We start from the raw sequence: 24,831 nt of genomic DNA, 5'->3' as shown, positions 1-24,831 counted from the left end.
GAAAACAATATTTTTTTTTTTTTATAACTGATTGGTAATTACTGTATACACAACCAAACCCCATTGTTGCCTGTGGCTGTTACTAGTTCGATGGTTAACACTTGCAATACTAGGATTACACCACAGAGCACAGTGTCTCCATGCATTCTGTAGAGTAAGTTGTGGCAATTATTAGCTGGATTGCAGCTGGCCACTTAGTGTCTAACTTGACGTCTTCGCTGAATCTCTGTGCTGCACAAAGCGGACCCGCTCATATATCAGTTACGCAGAGATGAGATAGCAACTCCGTGCTCAAGTCATCAGGATTGAATGATTTTATGCACAAAGTTGATGGTGTAACAGTCGCTCAGCTCATGACAGTAGCTGCAGTGTGCCTTCATGGCCTGCTGCGCCTTTCAGGAAGCTGCATGCTCATGATACGGATTATTATGATTTTGATTAATCACACGAGATAACGCGTTAACTTTAAAAGCCCTATCAAAAAATCAATAAGATCTTTCAGATAAATCCGCGTGCCAGGACAGGCTGGTATCGGCCTCACATTCAACAATTGACCGTCTATTTAGTGCATTTGAATCAGCATAGAAACATTACAAAGTTTTACATGTCTTTATGGGCCGGACCAAACTCCTGGAAGGTAAATGGAGTCATTCTAAATATAGACATTTTAAAAGGTATAACCTGAATGTGATCAATAGAAAGTGCTCCTACTCTTTTGCAGAGCTGCAGATCCTTATAGACGCTGAAAGGAGAAATTAATTTCAGCTAAACACTCACATCACATTCACTGTGACTGCCACTGACTTATGAATAATTGTTTGCAAATGTTATACTTTCCCTGTCATCTACCAGAGCGGTGCTATAGCTGTAATACATCAGAATTAGGGAGCCAGTGGCACACCCTCACGTAGGCGCCGTCCTAAGGCGTTAAATACATAAATCGGGTTTAAATGAACACACACACCACTTGTCCGGACTGGTTTGCAAAGTAATTCATCTTCCAACTCCATGATTTTGTTATGCAGTCCAATTGACAAGTAATCCATTGCTGGTGTCCTTGTTGTCAACATTAAGGTCGTTTCAGATTGTTGCATTGAATGAACTGACTTACAGCTTTCTTTCTTTTTTTTTCTGCAAAGAACGATGGGAGAAGTGCTTCTTGACTGTATCCATACATGAATTATGAGTATAGATGTGATACTTGACATGTGACACCCAAGATGTTAGACTGACCAAGAGTACTGGAGGACCGATGGTGCATTTATCATCTGGCATTAAAAGACAGTGCACAGGCTTAATCGTGTGTTATTGATGAGTTGATAAAGTAATGGGAAAGTGTGCAACAATACAGTTATGAAACAACACAATTAACTTAAACCCAAACCACAGCAGGCCTCTCACCCACCCAGATGCTGCCACTTGTGTTTTAAGTGAGCAAGCCGGCTGAACGGAGTCTCAACCATAGATAATGTGGAGGACGGCACAGCGGTATGGTGGTACAGCAGTTAGCGCTCGTGCTTCGCTGCCAAAAGGTCCCGGGTTCGATCCCCGGCCGGAGGGGGTCTTTCTGTGTGGAGTCTGCATGTTGTTCCCGTGTCTGCGTAGGTTTCCTCCAGGTACTCCGGTTTCTCCTACCACTAAAACCAGCTGTGGCTACAATTCTAGCTTACCACCACCGCGTATGGAGTGAATGAATAATGACTAAGTGTGGCGCTTTCAGAAACTGGAGTCTCCCCTAGCCACTAGCCGTGGTATTGCAGCATAGTCAGGACCAAAGAGAGGTCCTATCCTATTTGGTTTCAACAATAACTTCAACTCCTAAAAATAGTGGCGGAGCAACTAAGTCCAGTATGGGCAATGCATTTTTTTTTTTTACAATGGGTCATTTGATAACTTTCTGCAACTGTCTCCTATTGTGAATTGCACTAAATGATGTATTTTGAATATCCAGTACTGGAACTATTCATCTGCCATATCAGATGTAAACTAGGACTAAACCACATGTACAGTAAAACAGAAGTCAGGACTAATGCGTATATGGTCTCTATTCATACAGCGCTGGACAGCAGGACTAAACCACTTCTAAACTGGCACCATGGCATAAGTAAAGAGGGGGTTATTATTCTTTTTGCAGGTATTCAGACATAATCTCACACACATCTTGATCATTGTATCGCACTTTGGTTAGAAATTGCTATACAGCACATCTCAAATGGATGCACAAATTACAATTTCAACAACATCTCTGTCCCCAAGCCTCTCCCTCCCGGAGCTAAAGGGTGATCAGAGGGGACAGTCCCAAAATCCCTGCGTTTGTCCCATTTCAAATCCAGATCAAATTGTTCTGAAAATGACACAAGCTCCAGATCACCAGTAGTTAACCTGTGGTGCAGTGGTGAAGCTTCGGTGGATGTGTTTGCCTGCCGTGCTCTGCAATGGAGGGATAAGCTTTGCGATCAATAAGGAACGTAGGGCTCAAAACAAAATCGATTTTTCAGTATGTAAAAAAGACTGCAAACCTTTTCCAATTTTATGCACTGTTTTTATCTGATTTCCATGTACTTGTACACCATTGGTTTTCCACTTAAGCTTCAAGATTTGTCTTTTCTTTTCTTTTTTTCTTTTCCTTTTTTTTTTTTAGGATTTTCTAGAATCCAGCATATGGCACTGGGCCATCCCATGGACAGTATTAACAATAAAGTTCTCTTTGTAAATGCTGTGGCTTTGAACGGATTACACCTCATTATCACCAATTAGTTCAATGAATTCACAGGAAACAAACTCACATGGTGCTTTCAAAAACCTTCAGAGACGCTGCAGATTGGGCTATAAAAAGAATCTTCTTAATTAATACACCAGAGGTCTGTCTTTATTTTCTCATATGAAGCTGTTTTTCGTATTTTTGAGGTCAGGAAAAACACGCACCGAACCAACAATCCCGCACTTATATTTTCCGCAGTCATCGACAATGCATTTGTCGAGTGTTACATATGTATTGCAATAAATTGGGTGAAATTCTATGTTTCGCAGTTACAGATACGGCAGTCGGTTACTCTGCCGGTAATGGTGCTGCTTCTGGGCTGGTCCCAGTTTCTTAACCGGGTTGCTAAAGTTTTTTAACTAATTGCTGGGTTTCACTGTGGCATTTTATTTAACTTCACTCCACAGGGATCCGCTTTCACTAATGGTGTGTTTTTGATTTTTCATACACGTTACACAGCTTCACATATTTTTCATTTATATAGCACATTTCATACAAAACAGCAACTTAAGTGCTTTACAAGAGGAGGAAAAACAAAAAACAATCCAATTGCTAAGAGGAGATGTGGATCGGAGGAGCTGCTGTGACCCCCCCACCTCCATCTAGGAGGCCAGGTTGGATGTGGTAGAGGAGTACAATTACCTGGGGATGTACTTAGACAATAAACTGGACTGCACTGCAAGTGGTGGGCGGGGCCGGGGCTCGCTGCTTCCCAGAGAGTAGCCAAGCGATGAGAGGCTACTGCACTGATCTTTGTGTGCAGGTGCATCGAACTGAAAAAAGTCCTAGTCACCTTGTGATAACCAGAACCAAGGTATTCATTTTTTAACCATGCTCAATAATCTATATCGTCACTTGATGAATTATAATGTTGCTTTGAGTGCCATGCTTGTCAGTTATTAAGCATGGCTAAATCCAGCTGTCAGCTATTTTAACCATCCAATTGGATATGAGCTCTATCTCTGTTGTTAAAGGGGCTAGATGCAAGTTAGCCATGTTATACTCACTACTGCCACCTAAGGTCATATGTGTAACTGCACCTTCTATATTAAGCACCTGCATGACGGCAATTCGTATGGAGGACCGTGGTTCCCAAAACAATAAATATATCTATAAATACATATAAAAATAAATAAATAAAATAAAGATCAAATGTGCAAAGAAATGCATGCATTTTTTATAATAAGTGCATTTTTTAATTTATATATTTATTTATTTCTGTATTTATTTAGATATTTATTTATTTATTAATGTATGTATTTCTGCATATATATATATATATATATATATATATATATATATATATATATATATATATATATATATATTTCTGTATTTATTTCTGTATTAATTTCTGTATTTCTCTTAATGTATGCAAATCATGGGGTGGGCCTTGAAGCCGCTGCTGTAAGCTCATTGGTTAATCTTTCTTCATGCACAGACTGATTTCAGATGCCTTTTCCAGCATAGACACTGCCAAACATGAGCTCTGCTTCAGTCTACTGACAGTGGCACAGATAGTAGAGCGGGTCATCTTGTGACCAGCGGTTAGAATCCTGCAGGGGCACACTGTTGTTATGTCCTTGGGCAAGACACTTCACTGCCTTGCCCCCAGTGTCTGTGTACAGTGGTGTATGAATGACTGTGTGAATGGGTAAGTGGATCCTTACTGGAAAAGGTGTCTGTGCATGAAGAAAGATTAACCAATGAGCTTACAGCAGCGGCCTCAAGACCCACCCCATGATTTGCACACATTAAGAGAAATACAGAAATAAATAAATAAATGAATACAGAAATAAATAAATAGATACATAAATAAATAAATACATAAATAAATAAATAAATAAATAAATAAATAAATAAATAAATAAATAAATAAATAAATAAATAAATAAATAAATAAATAAATACATACATACATAAACAAATAAATACATACAAAAATAAATAAATAAATATAGAAATGCAGAAATGCAGAAAGAAATACTGAAATAAATACATAAATAAATACAAAAATAAATAAATAAATATATAAATAAAAAAAATGCACTTATTATAATAAATGCATGCATATCTTTGCACATTTGATCTTTGTTTTATTTATTTATTTATATATTTATTTATAGATATATTTATTGTTTTGGCAGCCACGGCCCTCCATAAATTCGGACCCGAAGTGACACCTTTCTGAGTGAAAGTGCAGGATTCTAGAGGCAGTTGTGGTGAACAGGTCTGGGCTCATTCTACACCTTAGGACATTGTTGGAGGGAGGAATTTAGGGGGGGAAATTAGACAATTTTACCATTTTTATACTCTGTATAGTCCCTTTAAATAAATGCCACGGTTTGTCAACTGATAAAAAGTCTTTTTAAGTTTTGTTGCATTAAGTACTCAGTCACATTTACTTCTTGTTCCTACTTGCTGACATCACTGTTGATGTGTGGGCAGAAAGGGATCAATAGGTTCATGGAAAAACCCACACTCCGTGGTCTGCTTTGGTATACAAAATGAGTCGGCCTCTCCCGCTCTCTGTACAGTATTTGTTTCTGTTGCTATTTTGTTAACGGAAAGACAATTCAATTTCTGTGTTTACTCAACCTTAACTTAATCTAGTGCGGTGCTGTCGGGAATTTTTTGTTATCTTTTTTCTCCAATTTGTAGCACAAATGCTAAACTGTTCTTTTTAGTCGCCTTTACAGTGCTCTTTTCTTATTCTTTATTTTGTATAAATCTCTTCTGAAAATTAATTTTTGAACCTCGCAGCTCCATAACCGCTTATCCGGAGTTTATATTTTCTCGTGTTTTTTTCTATCTTTTTAACTCACAGTATGTAATAACCGTCATCTGCCATGTCAATGAGCCATGCACTAGAATCACTAGTCTCTCTGTTTATTTTGGGTATAATTTTTGAGATGCCAGGGTGGCCATTACACAAAGGAAATTATGCCCTCACTTCAGAGGAAGAAGAAAGAGACTGCGTGGGAGGGTTGATCTCATAAATGCAAATGAGTAAACCCCTGATAAACTTGATTTTGAATTGGAAACAGTGTGGGAGCAGTCCCTGGATGAATGGCAAAAGTGTTTTTCTGATTTGAGGCAGATGATTCTAAAGTCTATGTTCTTCATTGCCTGACAGTTTGTAAATAACATTAGTATGACAAAAAACATCCATTCACACATTCTGTATCTGTGTATAGGCTATACAATACACTTCCACTTCGTAAATGTGGTGTTGGCTACACCTTTAGAATATGGCAACATTTGAAGATCTCCAGACTTACATTCAATAGGGGTCTTATTTCTGGAAAAAGAAAACAAGTTTAGAAATGCTTATTTTTGTTTATATATTCTTTTACATCAAGCAGCATTTCCGTAGAGTGGACTTTTTAAAGGATGAACACAGCTGTGCCGTCTGTTGCATATGTAAAAGCAAAACAAAACATGTGTCTTGAGGTTTAAAGTGCCTGTCTATTTTTGCTTGTGCAGCCTGGTCTAAGAGGAAAGCGTATGTTGCAGCATGTCATGTTATCGTGCACTTAAAACGGCCCACTGACAATGTGTTTTGAGTTGCCCTCTCTCCGGTCTTGCCTCTCTCTCTGTCAGACTCAGTGCTGGAGAATGGTGGCTATAACATGATCTGCAGACCCATGGGAGGAGAGCAGACGTCTGAAAATCTGATGCTGCTTGAGCTCTATAAGCCGCTGTCATCTCCTGCTGTGTACTGATGTGAGAGCATCCGGATCTAACTCCGCTCTCAGAGCTCAGGCAGGACACTTTTATATACATACCCTTAAAGCTTTGTTTCAGACATGCATTCAAGTTTTGTGATGGCGGGATACTGTGTCAAAAAATGGCCTATTTTGTGACACTGTTGCTCTGTGTATTTCATACACTCATTCGATTAGCTCTTTTCGTGTCTTTGACTTTCCCCGGTTCTGTCCCGCTGAGCGTGGAGGCTGTGGAATGGACTTTCGCGCTACATCTGCTCATTCCTCCTGTGCTCAGATTGCATTGGCTAAAGCACTGCAGCCAGACGAGCCTGTTATTTTACGCATAGCCTAATAGGTGATCATTTTCTAGCGATGTAGGCTGCGCCTCATTCTTTCTCCTCAGTAGAACGCAGTCCCCTCCGTGCACCACTGCCGTCCCCATGACTGCTTCATCAGCTCTGGTTGTATAACCCGTGGCGTGGCTCAAAGATTTTGCAGTGGGGCCTCTTTCTCTTTCTATTCTGCTGCACCATGCTTGTGTGGTTGTGACCTCCCTGTTTTAATTTTTGTACGAAGTGTAATGTTAAACATTGGCCCATTGGTGTCAGAGCCACCGGCCGTTTGATGCTCTTCCAGAATGCACATTAGGCCAGTTCGCCCTTGAACAGATGTGATTATCTGCATCAAGATTAATCACCATTGAATCAAAAACGCAATGGCTGCAATTATTTAGGTAAACAACAAAACATCTCATCCCCAGGGGTTTATTTGGTAAACTCTGATAACCCTGCAGTTTGACGACGTGCAAACAAGCAGCATCCTCCTTCTCTCTTGGTACAGCGGCATTTTTTGTCTTTTCTGCAAACTGCATTTGTGGTTTCTGTGCTCCACGTTGTTTTACTGGATAGTTTTGAACATCTTTACCATGTTTTTGTGAGGTTCAGTGGAATTTTTTAGCAGCAGAGAGTCCATGCTGGTCAAACTTATCAGCTAATCACATTTGAGACGTACACATTTCTTCTGTGTACGTCTCACATTTCTTCTGCCCCTCCTAGAACCGCCACCTTAACGTGGTGGAGGGGTTTTGAGCACCCGAATGTCGGGAGCTTCATGCCCCTGGTAGGGTCTCCCATGGCAACCAGGTCCTAGGTGACGGGTCAGACAAAGAGCGGTTCAGAAGCCCCATATGAGAGACCAACAGGCCCGGTTTAAATCATGAGGCCGTCCTGTGGAAGAAGATGGATGGATGGATGGATGGATGGATGGATGGATGGACATTTCTTCTGCTGAAACACCAAAGAGGCACCAAGAGCCCCCACACCTGCAGCACAGTGGACGTATCACAAGAGGAGCTACAGGAAACAAAAAAGGGACAAACGAGGAAAAGATGGTGAAAGACTGTTGTCGAGCGGAGGGAGCTGCACAGCAGGAAGAAGAAAGAGGTGGAGGAGCTGACCAGTGCAGGACACCTTGCTCTGAAGGAGGCGCTGCACCGTTTCAGGGGAGCACTGAAAGCAGCCAGCCAGGTTTCCTACGGGTACTTTGGTTTCTCTCAACTGGTCAAAACATGCTGGTCAGGTTGGCGCACAGTGGCGGTGCGCTCGGTCGCAGCGGCTCAGGACTAACCCAACACCTGGACACAATTTTGCTATAATATAATAAAATCGTATAATTGTACAATGACAAATAAAGCGCTTACTTTGCGCCTCAACAATCTGTTCTGAATAGCTTGTTTTCCTTGGCTTAGTCTGTGCTCTCTCCTGGTCATGTTTATATCTTGCACTGGGATTTGTATCTTCACTTAAAAAGCATTAAGTGCAAAATGTATCATAATCACAATACATTTCAGAAAAAAAAAACACTATTAGATGTTTTCCAAGACTGTTGAGTCGGATTTACAGTCCAGTATGTGGTGTGTCTGCCTCTGCCTTTGTTTTCAAGTATTTAAACGGATGCTCTAATGGGCACCATGCGGGCGTTTCTGAAGTCAAACAGCGCTTTTTTTATTCCGTCTCATTAAAAAGTGGTCGTGGTGAGAACGCTGGAGATATTGATGAGCACGATTGATTGGTCCCCGTCCACATACAGTGAAAGCCCGGACGTCCCATCGACTACCTCAACGTAGTCACAAAACAGTCGCCAAAGCTTGCCCCGGCCCAGCTGTGGAGCACACTGTCCCAACTCTAATATTTACCTCCCAATAAAAGCTAGTGTTCTGTGACTGCTGCTTCTAAATTTGAGCACCGAGTGTGTCGGCCACGATGGAGGAAATCAACAGCTTTTAGCACAGAAGAGGCTTAATCAGCTCTGTGGGAGTAACACACTGTTCTTTGCTGTTATTAGTTTTATTTATTTATTGGAAACTGTGATGTTTCACAAGCTGCAAGAGTACTCTTCTTGCACCAAGGGTTGAATGTGTTTTTGATTTGTTTTCAATGTGACAGCCCCGATAGCAATATGAATAAATACAGTATGAGTAATGCCAACCGAAGAAAAAATATTTTGAGTTCAATCTCCATGTTTATTCCATTCATCTGATTTGACTGATTGATATGAAACTGCCCTAATGTCTGTATTCTATTTCATTTTATTTATTTATTTTTGTGTTTATTTGCAATTTGACGATCACAACTTGAACTCATATCATTATCGTTTCTAGTTCACGCCACTGAACAATTGCGGCGGCAGTTGCTCCTGCTCTACTTTTGAGAACTTTTTAGATCCACATGAATCACAGACAACATTATGTCTCGGGTGACTTTCTCTTATATCCTCTAACACTACGGAAAAATAATGACGCAAAGTTTATGTGTAAAAACTTTCGGTAAATAATTGCACACCAGTTTTTCTCAGGGTTTCGACTTTGCAACTCAAATCTGCAGCCCGAAGTCCATCACTTGTCACTGCTGCTTTCTCTTGTTGGTTGGTTCACCCACTTCGTCTGCAGGATCCATTGACATTTATTTTATTTATACGTTAGTTTTGGACTTTCTCCCTTCGTACAAAGCTGCAGCAGAGGTCGCCAGGGGCATATCGCCCGCGCTCACAGGAACAGCTTTTATTGAGTGTCTCTAAAATCTGCTCTGATCTGGACCAAAGGGCTTTTCACTCACCTTAGTGGAACCTCTTTAGAGTAAAATGCTGCTTATGCCTGCAGTCCTTTCAAAAGTACGTTCAAAGACCTCACTGAAAAGAAATCGTTTTGGCACTGTTTTACTGTAATTGAGACTGGACATGCGTCATCATGTGTGCAAATATGAGTATGTGTAGAAGCTGAACTAAAGCTGAGACCAAGTAAAAGCTAATTCATTATAAATTATAAATTTTTGTGTGTGTCTCTGTGACGGCTGTGGAAACAAATTTCCCCCTGTGGGACAATAAAGGTCTATCTATCTATCTAATTCATGAAATACGATAGAGAGAGGAGGCTAAAGCAGCTGAAGCTTTTATCTCTCCTATGCCGTCAACACTTTCCCTTCAAGGCCAAGCCACGGAGCTAAACCAGACTGAGCTCCTTGGCTTATAACCGGTCAATGGCTGGTCGTCCTTGTCCCCAAGAAAAAAATCCTGGTGTACTGTGTATTTCCCATGTCTTTAACCTGATTGTAATTTTGCACATCTTCTTTTGCCAGGCGCATTGAGCTGCCTTGTGTACGAAATGTGTGTTGTAAACAAACATGCCTTGCCTTGCATCACACTTTCCAAAAAGTTACATGCCGAAGTAGCCATGTAGACTTGCCAGATTTATCCCTACGTTATACGGTATGCCATGAAATATGTATTGTTCTCGCAAGAATCTGTGTGTCTATCGATATGATACATTTTTCATATTATACAGCAGAATATGCATTTTATATAAGCCCATTGCATATTAATTTGACATAGAGAGCATCTGAACATGGGGAAAGCACTTAGCAGATGCATTTCCAGCTGCGCAGTGGCTTTAAACCATGGCCCCAGTGATAGCATGTTAGACCGCAAGTGCATTGTTCACCCCGGGCTGGTGTTGTGTTGTTTGAAAGATGCTCTCCATATGTCTATAAATACAGCACTTCATTTGCATACCACGGAAACACAGAGCTTTGTGGAAGACTCAAGGGCAGATGGATGAGAATGGGGCTGTTTTTGTCGTATACGTACAAGCGTGGTTTTCAACAAAAGAAGACTCTTCAAAAAAGTGGGAAGGCGGTCGAGAACTCAACGTTTATCATAATTGTAATCTATGCACCACTCCAACTGAATGTGATGCACTGTTTACTCTTACTATTTCTAATGTCAACAAAGTCAATCTTACTAAGCTCAAAGTCACAGTCACACGGGCGCTGTTCTGCTCATTGCTGCATCGCTGAACCATTTAGTTGGTTACAAGCATTGCAGACACCCTGAGAGCTGCACGCCTTTTTACTTGGGAATTACCAGATAGAGATTTGGCTGAGAGTGAAGACGGGGTAATCTTTCAGAGTTTGTGCTAATGCAGCTTTTCAAAAGGACAGACAGGATTGAGAGGCGTGTACAGTAGCCAACAGTGTGGAGTATACGCTGCCAAATGCACTTAGGGCGAGACAGAGACGAACCCTTGCCATCTGGGCCGCTGCAGGCTACACTCCAAACAACTCAACTACTTCTCAATCGTATAGTCAGCGCGGTTATGTTTTTGTGCTTGTTTTCTATCCACATCATACTGCCAAACAACAGCAAATAGATGTGGTCCTTAATACAGAGAAAAAAAAAACTCTTCTTATGGATAGATGTTTTGATGCTTGTGATATTTGGAGGGGTCATATCTGGTTTAGTCCTTCATTTTGACCTTTTTTAAGTGCTTTTGGAAAGAGACACAGTTTAAGGCGTCAAAAGTAACAAAACCAGAAATACATTACTTTTCTTCTCTGCTGTAAAAGCGCCCAATCTCAGCCTTGGTGGCCTCCCTTGTCCACATCAATGAGGCTTCTCTTTTGCTGCACCAGAATCTTTGCTCCAAGCCCATAAGGATTTATCACTTTAAATTATCTTAACTCTACCGCTTCACACTCGCCTTGTATCTAGCATCTTTAATCTAGGGCTTCAGCAGGGCTATTAGTTACACTCAACATGCACAAGCTAATTGATTTAAGGAGGCGAGATATGCTTGTTGGGCTGATAGCTGTGTGGAAAGTTAATATGAGAAGACTGGAGCATAGGGGGTGCGCTGGGGTTACACTGTCTCTGTAAAAAATATTTGAGCAGCTTTGATCATCAGATTTAGTTCATTCACTCAGTGGAGCAAGTTGAAAGTCTTAATTTTCTCAGCTGTGAAAGCTACGAAAACTCCCTCATGATATAGTGGAAAATGGATGGATGGAGGTAAATGTAAAGAGCATCGAAAGATCAGATGGAGATATTTAATTAACAGAACAATTAAGGCTGTGCAATTAATTGAAATTTGAAAACAATTTCGATTATTACACTAAACAATTACAACATTTGCATTAATACTTTTTTTTTTTTTTTGCATAGCAGACTTGCATTATTTCATGGCGCTGGGATTATTTTCACTTCGCATTTCACGTGCCATGGCTCATGCTTTTGCCTGACATAAAAACAAACAGTGCTGTGTGATGATGTCATCAGGCCATGCTGCTCAGTTTACTTGCGCAGGTGTGAGGGCTGGCCAGCAGGGGGCAGGTGTGAAACAGAGACCTCTCCTTAATCGAGGCATACTTGAAATCATTTGTACTTTTATGACTGTTCAGAAAACAGAAAATATTCAGCATCATTTTTTTTCAATAATAAATATAGAAATAAAATAAAGACTTATTTAAAGGCAACAAATAATCGTCTGAATAATCGTGTTTTCAATTATGACAAAAATAATTGTGATTATTATTTTTTACAATAATCGAGCAACCCTAAGAACACTTGTAATGTATTTAGTGAATTTATGTATTATAATAAATATAGGACAAAAATAAGATTGCTTAATTTGACTCTGACAAACCGACATACAGTATATGGCTCATCATATACGGCTGAGAAAGAATGACTATTGAGTGAATCTGCAACTCTAAATGATAACAAAAGTTATATATGGGTGTTGTTCATTTAGGGGCCAGTTAGTGAGATAGACTGGAGGGATCTCATAGTTTTTCAGATGCAAAAAAAATATTGTAAATGTCAAGCACTGTCCAAGCCTCCACCATCATGCCACACCACAAATAATACAACATAGAGATATTATACTGAACTTTCCGTTGCGCCTTTAATTGCCCCAAAAGACTGTTGTAGCTGAAATGCAGTGTACTGTATGTAAATGAGTCGTGCAGCTGGGATCATCTTTCCCTGATTTGCATGATGTAACTTTTCGGTGAATCTAAATATTTGTGGTTGTGGGGGCTCTGAGGCACAAACAGCTGTGTGTTGAAATGTCAGGTTTGTCGCTGAGGCTGCGCTGACATTTGGGCCGCACACTGCCACCTCGGAGTCCCCGACTGTGACTCATTAGCAGAATCAGGATTACTCAGTGCTGTGTTGTGGATAAATGTGAACTAATTGATTGCTGACCTCTCACTTTATCGAGACCAAACCGGACCAAACCTTCACCACTAAACCAAGGCTATTAGTGTTCATGCGTCAGTGGATTTGTGGGGTTGGCGTTGCATATCACTGGACAAAAAGACCTAAAATCCGGGCAGATTTAACCCAGTATATGTCCGTATTTGTCAAAGATCCGGAGAATATCCGGAGATATGCAAACCGTATCTTCGACGTATGCAAATTCGGATCTTCCCGGATCGGGACCACTTTTGTATCCGGGAATATCCGAACTCCGGATATTTATCCCTGAAATATACGGAGATATCCGGAAGCCAGTATATGTCCGTATTTGTCAAAGATCCGGAGAATATCCGGAGATATGCAAGCCGTATCTTCGAGGTATGCAAATTTCGGATCTTCCCGGATCGGGACCACTTTTGTATCCGGGAATATCCGAACTCCGGATATTTATCCCTGAAATATACGGATATCCGGATCCCGTATTCTCAAAAGATTCATCACGGATCTCCCCGCATATTTTCTGTATCTTCTTAAGATCGACGGATATTATCCCTCTTGTATCCGGAAACCGAATCTCCGACAGATCCATTTCGGATCCTCTTGCATATTATTTGTATCTTTTGGAGATCTCCGGAGTTTTATCCCTCTGGTACACCAAAATATCCTGAACCCAAATCCTTAACAGGTCCCATCTGTGATCTCACTTAAGATCTCGTTTGATATAGTTAGAACTTACTGCATATTTCACAGATATGACAAAATGCCTGTGCATCTTACAGTATATTTAAGTGAAGATACCATATTTCAGGAATCTCTAATTTATTAACCATGTCACATTTTGGAAATGTCAAACATTCAAAACATATCAGGGAAAAAAAGCTTACTTTTACATAATACACTTGCCTGCAAAGCACATTCTCTCTCCAAACTGAAATCAGATAATCAATGAAACTTTTCACATATGAACCATAAAAACATTTCCAATAACCTTTCAAACTGTCCTGTTTGGAGAGAAGGGATATGACTTGAAGCAGTGTGGAAGTGCCACAACTAAACTAGATTTAATCTTGGACTAATGACAGATGGTAAAAACATGTACAATAGGCGAATCCTCCAGCCAGACTTGGATCCACATCTGGAGATTGGTCCCTGGGGGCGGTCCTGCCGTCACTCACTGCTCCTGGCGGGTTGTCCCAGCAGCGTCAAAGGATGGGTCAAATGCCAAGGACACTTTTCTTTGTATAGTTGATGTATAATGACAAATAAAGCGCCTTAATCTTAAACTGTACCAGGACTAGACCTGGACTGAACCAAGAATTGAAACAGTACAAAAGTAATACTTCTCGATTAGGGCGGCACAATTGTATATTAATATCAATAACATTCTTTTAGACTTGTGTTGTAATTATCAATCTTTAAGATTCAAGATTCAGATGAGACTCACTTTGACGTCACATTTTACACATAAAAGTGAAAACTTCACATGCATTTCAGAACATGAGGACAGATTTAGTTTGGAATTACCTAAGAATTGCAGTCATTTCCAATTTGCTTTGAAAACAATTAACTGTGCAGCCCTATGCGACGCGTGGGACAAATATTTTTTCATTCGCCAAGGAAAAATAAAAAGAGAGCTTCCAAGGTTACTGTGTTCTGTGGGGGAAGTCGCAACATCATGACCACACAGGCTGGACCGCCCTGTCCGACTGTTTCATGACATTACACAGTTGTGAGGCTGGGTGTCTCTTTGGGTTACACTGGTGTCCTCTTCAGAAAAACAGCAGGCAGAGGAGCCCCATCAGCCAGTGACCTCCACTTTCACAGGATTCAGGTGCTTTAAGAAAAAAAAAAAAACATAAATATGTTGTGTTTATATACAGTAAATCAGCATCAAATACTTTTTGCACAAAGCCCTACATGCATGTAAGGATAGCTTTTGTTTGCTTACTTAATTTGAAATGCGTTTAGCTTACCTGTTTGTCTTGGCATGAAGATGGCCTTAAATTATGGTCTATTGCGCTCATAAGGGTTGCATGTTCCTGAAAAAAAAAGCAAGGCAATGTCACTAAGGAGTGCTTAAAAAAAACAAAAAAGTATCTTGAAGGAAGCGAATGATAAAATAAGCAGTTAGATGAATACAGACTGTAGGTCAAACCTAGTATTAATGGAGACAAACCTCAGTGTTTATCTTGGAAATCTGATTCAATGTTTTCGCCCCCATGTCTGAATGAGTAGTTATGCAGAACCAAGGCTTTAACAAAAGGTAAAGAATCAAATCTAATCTCCTTGCAAACAGTTCACAACTCACACAAAGGTTCCTTCACCAGGCTGTGGTTCACAGAGAAAGTCACGTTGGCTCTGCACTGTTCGTTTCTCCAGCTCGGTCCTCCCTCTGTGTCTCCAGTGTCCTCGTCTGCAGCTCCTCACTGTTCATGTGCAGCACTGCAGGTGACAAAACTGAGTTTCATTTGGCCAACCTGGTATGTAAAACCGCAGTGTAGGAGAGGCTTTCCTGTACTTACCTTATTTGTGGGCCTCAGATTGTGGTCTTCCTCCTCTCCAGGTTACTCAATGTGGCCTCTCGGGGTGTGTGAGCCACTGTTGAGAAGAAGCCAATCACTGAGCATCCAAGAGGCTCTGTGCACACAAGCGACACATCAGCCGCTGGTTTTCCACTCGTTATTTTCCTATCGAAGATTAGTACAATAAATATTTCAAAATGGATGGATGTAACACAACTTCACTGGAGGATAATGTGTGTAGAGAACATTTTTTCTGACATTTCTTTTAATTGAACATTAACTTTCAGTATTCTCATCCAACACATTTCCAGTGCTTGCAGCCTGCCACATGTGTTCAATACACTGCTAATCTTTCATAAGAAAAGGATGTTTATGTACTATATATGGTAAATACATTACTTTGTAAAAAGTGTTGAAAATCACCTCTGTCTTCTCCCTCAACTGCAGTGGTGTCATCTCTTCTTCCCTGCACACCACTTCCTGTCTGCCAGTACCCTGTTAAAAGACAAATATGGTGAAGTTGTGGCTCATTAGACAAATAAATAGTATTTCGCATAGGGGAAAGGAAATCATTTTTGTACAGCACTTTTCACAGAACACACCCAAAGCCCTACGTAAGGGACACAAGCTTCCAATTATTGCCAACGTACCCTCTCACCACCACCGTCAACTTACTCAAGCTGCCATATATTTCCGCATGGTCTTCCATCGTGGTACAATCCCGCCCAAGCTGCTCAGCCTCTGACACCTGGCTCGAACAGGCATTGTCAAAGTGGCATGGCCTGTAAATAAGAATAATCATTACATTTTAAAATCACAACAAACAAGATAAAAAACTAAAGGCAGATGATACAAACATCTGTTGGGACATTAATACTTTTTTCCCTCCCAATGCTCGGCCTTAAAGGCCAGAAAGGCTGATTTAAAACAGTATGACAAAAATATGATTGAACTTACTGTCCTAAATGGTCACATTAACACAGCGCCTTTCTACCTACTTTTGAAGCACTAAAAGCGCTTTATATCAAGGAATCACTCACCCATTCACATTCATACACCTGTGTATGCAGACACTGGAGGCAAGGTGGAGGAAGTGTTTTGCCCAACGACACAATGACAGTGCGCACCTGTCCGAATGGATCTAAACACATAAAACAAAACAGGCTGATACAGTATATAACAACCCTTTAGTTTTCTTTTTCATTTTTTTTACTTGCCTCAAATTGACATCCACCCTGGTCCTCATCCATGTGTGGGCAGCATTCAGATCCATCCAAAACTTTTGTGGCAAAGCAAATATGGACATTATTAATAGTAAAAGCATAGTAAATGATTACAAGATGCAAACGAGATTGAATGCAGCATGAAAGTGCAATATTTTTGGCACTTAGCAAATAAGGTAAGAAAATAATGAGTAATACTTATTTTTACCAGGTTTGTGCTGGTTTGACACACACAGTCTGTCTCAGAGACACACACTTAAAGTTTAGTCTTTTAGGCTTTAAAAATAAAACAGCGCCAAGCAGTGTAAATATTAAACTTTTTGGTGCAAGGCATTAATGTCTAGCACCAAATGCATTATTAATATTATCATGTTGTTTTGTAAATGACATGACTCAGTCCAATTTATTAAAATAGAAGGCTATGCAGCACAATTTAGTGGCAAACTAATTTTAACTATAACCAAAAAAAACCGGTTGGCTTATCTTTAGCTCATTTATTAGACTTGTATTTTGTAACCTAGGGACAGTAGAAAATAATGAGTGTTTTGTCGGATTGCTAGCGACACAGTGCCAATATCCTCAGTGAAGTAAAATACTTACGTAAATGCCAGACATCGGTCGTTAGATAAAGCTAGCCATTAGCACAAGTATGCTAACTTAGCATGCTAGCTATCTAACGGTTCTCGGCGCGGAGTTCTAGTCCCAAGGATCCAGTTTTGGTTTTTGGTTTGCTTCGACTTCTCCCACCCGAGGCTTAGTCGATGTTGTGTCCATTTCACTCTGCGAGGTCCAAGTCCGAAGAAAACGTACATTAGGAAGAACATTTTCTCTCTCCGTGTCTCCGGAGCTAGCACCGCTCCCCGCTCTGGCCGCACCACAGACTGTACAGCGCGAGCGCCCGTCTCTGTTCCTCCCGCCCACAACAGGTGCACGAGCCAATCGGCTTTCGCGCCACAACTATTTCAAAATAATCTAGCTCCCTGATTGGTTCTTATTTTTCGGTTGAATGTAGTTATTTTCCGGTATGTTGAAGCATAATCGTAATTTTGAGTGTGTTTTCAACCTTAGACGCCATCACCAATGCAAGGATAAATATTTGCTTCTTTTAGTAGAAGAAACTTGTGACGCGCATCAAGGTCTCAATGGCACAGTAGACAGTGCGCGTGCATGTGCCCCCTCCTCCACCCCACCACCCATTAGAGTGAACCTGGCCTCCCATCATACTCAAATTTAAATGAAAAATATGTCAATCGTTTGTGCTACGTTTGTGCTGTTTTGCGCTGTAAAAATCTTTGTTTGTGCTGTTAGGGTTTTTGAGATATTAATGATTGTTTTATTGGTCAGATCTGAGGTCACCCTGCTTGTTATAAAGCTCCAAAACAGGAAAAAATGGTGTCACTGCTTCCTCTACATCTGTGCTGTTTTGTGCTGTAAAGATGTCCAGTTGTACGGGTTTGGTTTTTAAACTATTACAAACTTTAGAGTCTTAAGGCGTTCACCCTCGTCCTCTGAGGCGCGCGCACGTGTCAGAGGCGCACGGCAACGCACACTGCATGCAAAAATCATCAATATCTCAAAAACGATAACAGCACAAACGAAGATTTTTACAGCACAAACGATTGACATATTTTTCATTTAAATTTCATTATGATGGGGGGCCAGGTTCACTCTAATCCACCTCCTGATTAAAGTTTTAGGCCATGTCACTCTCATATCTACAAATATGATTGAACATGTACCAAGATTGAACCTGCGAGAATCCAGTATGGATATTTTTCCGGATTTGTCGCGGATAGTCATATCTCACAGATCCAGAGAGATGCACCACTGGATCTGTACAGTAACATTAACAAGCTCATAAAGTGAGGGTTTTATGTTGTCTAAATATCTCCAAAATACTGCCCGTACATATGTAAAGATTATTTAATGAAATATTGCCAAATAAAAAAATACTGACATTTTAAATTCTCAGATCCGGAAAGATAATTATATGCATATGTCAGGATCTGTGACGGATCAGATCCTCCCGGATTTTCCAGGATACTTTCCGGATATCTGACAGATCCATGAACTAGGATCTTACTATATCTTCCCGGATTTTAGGGCTTTTTGTCCAGTGTATGCAGAATGGAGCTGGTGGTCGGGGATATTGATAATGGCATTGGGGGACACTGGGTTTCTTGTCTTATTAATCACAGCAGTCTGAGCAGTGACCTTTCCCAGAGCGCAGAGCTTTGGGCCTGGCTGTAGCCTGGACTGCTGCCCCCCCCTGGGAGCACCAGACCCACATCACTCACCCGGTGTCCGCTAATGTCAGCCCCGAGCTCCCACCCCTTACCCGGACACTGCCCCGACTGACACATACATTGATCACTCGCCTGTCTAGAGCTGTGGAGGCAGCACAGAGCATGTGTATGTATTTTAGTACAACGCAGTGGAGACTAGTGAGTCTAATTAGATTTCACATCTGGGCCTAATGAGCAAATCAAGAGCCATCATTGATCAGGGATCAACTGGCCTTGAGCTCTCCTCTGATTGGTTAAGAGCTATGCAGGCGCAGTGGACAGCTGGGTTAAAATTTCACTCACACTTCATTAGTTATGGGAGATCTGCTGCCATACAAATATCATTCTGACCTGTCATGGGTTCATTATAGAAGAACTGTTGCAGATAGTGTTTTGTGTGTGTGTTTTATATCGCTGTTTGAGTGTGATTTTGTTCCCCTGCCTCCCATCTGCTTTTTATTCTCAATGCATTCTGTCAATTTATCTAGGTTTGAGACTGACACAAAATCTACTGTATGACCTCTTAAAAGGAACAGGCCACTGTTTTTCCATACTGAGATATGTTCTTACCCGAGCTTAGACAAGTTGATGTGTACCTGTCTGGTCTTTACGGGTGCGCTCAGTCACACAAAAAGACCGAAGATGTTGTTAGCATTTAGACTCTCCTCCTCTCCTCTATGGGGCCAAACGGGCATGAAGCTAGAAGCGACCAAGCTCTTCCAGGTTTTCCGTATTTTAATACGGTTACATGAGTAGTGCCTCCTGGCCGCCTCCCTCTGGAGGTGTTCCAGGCATGTCCTATTGGGACAAGGCCTCGTGGAAGGCCTAAGACATGCCACTGGGTCTAGGTCTCTGAGCTGGCCTGGTGTGGCCTCGGGGTCCCCCCAGAACAGCTGGACGAGGTGTGCATGGATTGGGAAGTCTGGGCGTCTCCGCTGAGACTGCTGCCTCCGTGACCCGGCCCCAGATAAAGCAGAAGAAAATGGATGAATGGATGGACGGATACGTAAAAAGTTACACAATCCAAATGTAGTTACTCAAAAATGTTAATTAAAAAGGGTTACTATATTGTAAGGGAGCACTTCAACCTCGCGCAGTAAAATCTTCACTCCTGCTGAATTTTCTGTGTGGATGTCAAAATGCCGTGTTATTATTAATTTTGTGTAACTATATTGGATCGTGTAACTACTCACGTAACCATATTTAAATTGGGGAAACAATTCAAAAGCTTGGTCACTTCAAACTTCAGCCCCATTTGACCCCATGGAGGAGAGGAGGAGAGGCTAAATGCTAACAACATCTTTGGTCTTTTTGCGTAATTGAGCGCACGCACAAAGACCAGACAGGTACGCATCAACCCGTCTAAGCTCAGGTAAGAACATATCTCAGCATGGAAAACGGTGGCCTGTTCCTTAAAGGCCACATGTGTTAAACTGCTTATTCACACAGCCATGTGCAGATTCATCCATTTCAATCCATGGCACAATCCATTGTTGAAAAAAGATGTTTTGGCATATGTGAAAATGGACTGGTCAAATTGTCATGAGTTGTACAGTCATTTGGTGTCCACTATTATTACCAATTCCAAATGACTCTTATTGCTGCCAGCTGGCTGCATGTGCATTAGTCAATAGTGCAAGTGGGTTTTATAGAGAGCAAAAAGTCTTTAATAAGTAGAAAGAAAATCCTTGGCACAGATTAATCTGCTAATATGTTTTGTCATTTTTCGCAAACATGGTTCAACTCGTGACTGAGTCTTCCTGAGGGCAGGATACACAGGTACAGTGAGATTTTAAATGAACAAATCATGTGACACAAGGCACGTGCAATGCTGCTGTTTAACAACTTAAATAATAACACAAATATTACAGTTTTTTCCCAGCCGCTTTGGCACATTTCTCAGATCAGAAATTATATTTTCAAAAGCACAACCTTCAAATCCATAAGACATTTTTTGCAACTGAAAATACAAAAATCATGTTGCTTTCTACACAAGGCAAATACATACATCACCTAAGTTGTATTTTTGCAATTCGGTGTTTTGTTCCACTGTCAGCTGTTTATCATGTTGCGAAAATGCATTTTCAAGGTTCTCAGCTGGAGGTTTGAGCCTTCAAACATGTACAATAAACAAAAAACAAACAAAAGATGTAGCCTTTATGTGTTACAATTTTGATGATTATGGCTTACAGTCCATTTTTAAAATGCTACTTTTGTCCATACCAGTATATTGTATCATACTGGTAATTGCATATGGGTGAATGTATTTCAATTAATACCCATTTCTAAAACTGGTTATTTTATATAAGATAAGATAAGATAAGATAAGATAAGATAAACCTTTATTGATCTCACATATTATTGCATTAAACATGAGCATTAAAATTATATTACTTTAACCAATGTCAATGTGAAATGAAATACACAAACAAGATAATATTAATACTTAAATGACAAACAGAACCTAAATTTAAATTATATGGATGGCCCAGTTCAACACTGTTGCTGTGGCTCATGAATAAATTGTCCTTCAGAGTTTGTAGTTGCTGCTGCGCCTTCTTTTTACATATGCAAATTAGAAATTAGTATATTAGATACTAAAGTAGCCGTTTTGTATAGATTTATAAATACAATTGAAGAAATCCACCACCTAACTCACCGCACGCTGCTCACAGTGGGTCAAAGGAAACGCTCAGCAAATGTGTTTGCTCAGACACCTGAAACATTGGAGGGAACATTGATTATCAGCAAATGTGCTCAAGTGTAAATGTCTGAGTCAATTGCGCACAAATATGCACTTTCTCTGATGAGACAGTGAGGCGTTTTTGGACTCACGCACTCGTAATAAACGACTTGTGTGGTGTTCTATGGAGAAATGTATAGGTGCATTCTTATACTTACTGATAATATGACACAATATTCATGAAGTTAGTATATGAGCAGTAATTCTCATTAAAGGCTGAGGTGACAGGTACAGAAGATTCTAGCACAACTCCTGATTAGAGATCAATTAAAACTTTTTTTTTTCCACGAGTGTCTGTGTCCAGGGTGTACTTGTTGGCAGAGGCAGCACTGGGGCCTGAGGGATTTGCTCTACATCCAGCTACATCCTGTCTAGCCTGTTCAAGCACAAGCTGTCAGCACACAGTCTTGGCACCAGCACCACGGTGGTCCCATTCAGATTCACTTATTTTTGTGTGCAATAACTTAACAGTGCTTGGTCAAAAGACACTTACTGAAGTACAGCACATGTTGCAAAATGATTAAAGTATTAGCTAAAAGACAGTATCCCACCTTTAGTAGATACTGTAGATACTTAGTATATTATTAGAAGACATATTATTGTATTTAATGGTGGGGCCATTTATCGTTACAGATATTTTGGGAAGCGTGTAAGATGACAAAGTCATGAATTTTCTTTTACTCAATTGTACAAGAAGGAAGTTCTATTTTCTTCAATTGTTTTTTTATTTGTTCCTTGAACCCTACTGAAGTTTTTGTTTCATAAATGATTACGCCACACCCACAATAGTTTTCCCTATTTGTTTCTTTGTAGTCAAGATTTTATGTCCAAGCACAGCGGTTAGCACTTGTGCTTCACAGCACGAAGGTCCTGGGTTTGATTCCCACCTGGACAGGGCCTTTCTGTGTGGAGTCTGAATGTTCTCCCCGGGTCTGCGGAGGTTTCCTTCGGGTACTCCAGTTTCCCCTACCACTATGAGCATGTGCAATAGGCCAGGATGAATGAGAGTGTGTTTGAGAGTCCGACTGTGGGACAGCGGATGCAGATTAGCCCATGGCTACAACCTGGTGTGCCGTGTTCATTAACATGTGTTCCAACCAAATAAACCAAGAATAATATAAATAAAAACACATCTTCACTCAGAGCACACAAACACACAGCATAAAGCACTCTAATCCAAGAATAAAAAGCTGAAGGAATAGTGCAAATCAGCATTTATATTTGTGGAACAAGTCCTAGCACAAAACATAACAGGCTTTATTCTTGTTCGTTAATGAGGAGTGTGTCTGTAGTCTGTTATGTCTCCAGAGAAGCAAATGGATGTTATTTATTAATGATAATGAGTCCCAAGGTTTAGCCCAAGGGACTTTGTGATGTTTACTCTGTGAATTTATAGCAAACTATAAACTAACCATATGACACAAGACACATTTTAGATTTTGATGTTTAATGAACCGGTTCTATCTATAATTATAGTATCCACATTGCCTCTATCCTTTGTGTAAATAAGTAGTTAGTAAGTATTTCATTTGTGAACCACTGCCTTTTATAATTGTGTGGCTAAATCAAAATCACAGACTAATAAATGATTATTTCCAAAGTTATATATAAAACATTATCATCAGTTGCTTTATGATGTCACTGTCTTTATGCGCACAATACTTTAAACCCCATCGGCCTGTGGTTCTGCTTGGCTTGTGTGCTCTGGTTTCTGCCACTGAGTGTTTAGAGAGCAGATTTCTTTGACGTTGACGTGTGCCAAAGCAATACAGATTTGGCAATTAACCTTGATGTCACTGTAATTACCAAGTCACTTTAGTAAAATGAATTAATTTCCCAAAAGGACTCCCAAACAAAATTACCTCCTCTCCTCCCGAAGAGAGCCAATATGGCGTCTGATAATTAGGGTAGGAGCGGTGAGCGGCTGCCATCTTGCTGTCTGCTGTAGTGCATGTGTTCTGCGTGGGTAATGTGGCACTGGGGGGGGAGCCTGAGCGTCCCAGGACCTCCTCGGGGGTCATGCAGTGGTGACACTCCCTGGTTCATTCAGCGCCTCACAGTGATGATCGGTGAGCGTTTTGTCCTCCTTTGGGGCTTGCATTATTCCGTTGATAGAAAAGCGGTGTCATCTTTTGTGCACCGCTGCTATTGTCACACGTAAGGGATATAAGGCTTAGTTATTTCACTTTTCACTTCATTTCACTGTCAGTAAAATGTAGGTAAAATGTGTATCTATTGATGATGCATTTTTGTTGTTAGCATCGACATGACATGGTTATATGTAGGCGTGGCATACTCTTTTGAAACATGACCTGAGGACGATCCACTGGGAACGAAACGTTGTCTTAATAAATGCAGTCCTTTTGGAGTAAGTGTGCAGGCTTTTTCTTTGTTCACAGTTAACCGCAGTAGTCTTGCACCTATAGTGATGTGCGCATATTTTTGCTGTTTGAAAGCATCGACATGACAGACATCATTATTAAAATCAGAAGAATGAGTAAACAGTGACCTGCTATAACTAATACCACCCAAACATGTACAATTTATCATGTTTTCATCAGTCATAACATGTAAACCTTCACAGGATGGCGTGGAATACATGTTTATCTATAATTATTTTCTGATAGACTAGACCAGATGTGGCCCTTTGAGGAGCATGAATTTCTGAGCATGTAAAAAAAAGGAAGTCCCATTCCTGTGCAGAGTTATGGATTTTTAAAGACATATCCAGAATGCTCACTCCAGCCACTAGGGGGCAGCTTAAATAAAAAAAAAAAACTTAAGGAATTCCACACGTGTCCAGCAGAGGGCACTGACATAATAAGAGATCAGGATATAAACAACACATAATGGCCACGTGGTAAATGGTCAGCTGTGGCTACAGTGGTAACTTACTGCCATCGAGTGTAGAGTGAATTAATAATGACTTTATGTAGCACTTTGATAAACATCTGAAACAGGCTGATAGAGCGCAATAAGTGTAAACCGTTGTTACTCATTAGGCCACAGTCCTTTACAGTACACGCGGCCCGCGACCTGCCGGGGGGGCTTAGATC

The sequence above is a fragment of the Gobius niger genome (assembly GCF_951799975.1).
Source record: "Gobius niger genome assembly, chromosome: 2".
Taxonomy (NCBI): Eukaryota; Metazoa; Chordata; class Actinopteri; order Gobiiformes; family Gobiidae; genus Gobius; species Gobius niger.
Note: the sequence above shows the minus strand (reverse complement) of the source record.